Source organism: Bison bison, unplaced genomic scaffold, assembly GCF_000754665.1.
Source record: "Bison bison bison isolate TAMUID 2011002044 unplaced genomic scaffold, Bison_UMD1.0 scf7180017864079, whole genome shotgun sequence".
NCBI classification, from domain to species: Eukaryota; Metazoa; Chordata; class Mammalia; order Artiodactyla; family Bovidae; genus Bison; species Bison bison.
In genome coordinates this window covers 1,746,713-1,748,976 of record NW_011494651.1, presented here as the reverse complement: position 1 = coordinate 1,748,976, position 2,264 = coordinate 1,746,713, and positions in this window count along the sequence as shown.

Below are 2,264 nucleotides of genomic sequence, written 5' to 3'. Positions count from 1 at the left end.
GAAGGGGGCGGCCGCGGCGTCTGGCCACTGCGAGGCCGGCCCGGGGAGGACGCGGGGGGCCGGGCTGGTCCGGGCGCCAGCCCTCCCCGTGGACAGGCGGCGCGGCCCCGGGCGCCATGTTGCGGGAGGCCCGCCTGGCTGGCCGGCTCGGGGGATAGAGGCCGCATTGTTCCCGGCCTGGGGGCAGGCGGCAGCCAGCACCCCGGCCAGGCTCCCGGGGGCCCCCCAGAGCAAGCCCCCTCTAGCCGATGCCCTCGCAGCCGCACCACCGCCCCGAACCCCAGCTCTGGGTCCCAGCGGCCACCAAGCCCCAGGCAGGCCATGCAGCCCTTCCCAGCCTCAGTTTCCCCATCAGTACCCGGGCTGGGGTCTCGGCTCCGGCCACTCGGGGCTGCCGTGATGACACAGTGAGGAACGCTCAGCCTGGCCACGATGAGGGCCCGTCACCACACCCCACCCAGACCGCCACAAACCCACGGGTCTCACCCGGGCAAATCCAGCACAGAGAGGTATGGCCACCCGGGCCGGGTCAGTGGGCCTGAGGCGCTAAGAGAGGCACTTCCACCTGGAGAACTATCAGACCCTCAGGCCTCTCTGTGGGCTCCGGGCCGTGAACGCGTGGCCGGCCGGTCCACCCGGTCTCTCCTTTGGGCCTTTCTGTGGCCCAGAACTGAGGCGATGACCACCTGGCTGTCCCCCCGCAGGGCGGGCCAGCAGGCTGTGTGTGTGGGCAGGGCCCCCAGGCAAGCAGAGCCAGCTCTGGGGGCAGAAGGGACGGCGTGCAGGGACGGAGGCCAGGCCGCCACGGCCGGAGTTTGCTCAGGGGTCCCCGGGGCGGCTCCCCTGGCTTCCAGGCCTTTCCGTGGACCGAGCTCCTGCTGCACCCCGGCTGCCTGGAGTGTGTTTTAACACCGCTTTACAGTTGCATGAGACAGCCGTGCCCGGGGCACAGGCACAAGAAGGGGAGCGAGAAGGAAGCGGCGGGAGGAGCCCGCTGGTCCTTGGGCTCTGGGCTCACGCACATGGCCACGTGACCAGCTCACCAGCTGATGCCAGAGACAAAGCAGGTAGGATTCCAATGCCACGCGCCTGACCAGGAACGCCGGGAATTCCATTCCAGGAACCGCGTGGCATGGCTGCCAACAGCCTGGGCCCGGGAGGAGAGGGTCCCCCGTGCTCTGTGGGGGAAGCCACGGAAAACTGCAGGTGGGGGGGGCCGCCCCAACAAGGCAGAGGAGGCAGAACCTGGGTTAGGGCGCCCCTCCCCCACTGGGCACACACAGCACCCCCAGAAGTGCCCAGCTGGCCACCCAGGAGATCAAGGCCTCCGTCCCCAAGGCCTGTGGGTCCGCATGGGGCTCAAGACCCAAGAGAGCAGCCAGGCCCGAGCCAGGCCCTTCCGGGAGGGATCCCAGTGCCACGAGGTTTGGCAACATCGCCGCCATGCTGGGGTCAGAATTATCCATAAGCCCTTCTCCTCCCGGGAGCCTGGGGAGGGCCCCGCAGGTGACATGCACGCCCTCGGGCATGCTCAGGACACACGTGTGGCCCTGCAGGCCAACACCTGCGTGTCCGATGCCTGCTCACGCCTGCGTGGAGCCCAGGGCTGTGACGTGATGTGCAGCCCACCAGAGCATCTCTCACAGTTAAAACATATGGAAGACAAGCCCTGGCTCCATCATTTCATTATAATTTAAAATGTAATTATAAAAGGCTGATTTGAATGTAAATATCGCTCTTAAACACATGAAAGGCGAATCTAGATTTAAGAGCCCCAAATCAGCAGGTAATATTTCAGCTAAACTTCCCAACCATCTCAAATCCTAGAATTTAAGGAAGGGTGATTCACCTAAAAACCTGGCCCCAGCGTCGGAAACCGAAGGCAGCAGAGACAACATGCTTCCCCCCACCCACCTTAAGGGGAAATTCCATTACTCCAAAAACAGAGAGAGAAACTTTGGGCTTTGCTCTGGAAGCCCCATGCACACATTTTCTAACCACAACTGCCAGGCTCATTTAGCGATAATAACCACCGCCCCTGCTGGCCACATCTCTGCTCAGAAAACCTCTTAGCCACTGATTCACAACAGTAGGCCCGGCCAGCAGATTTACCCATCCACAGGATTTCTGAGCCGTCCCTAAAGGCAAGACTCCTGAATCCAGAGTCTTGAAACAACACAATTCCATCCAAAATTTCACAGGAAGACTTTGCAGCCTTTTACTTGCAAAACCCTTCTCCAAAAAAAAAAAAAGTAAATAAAATC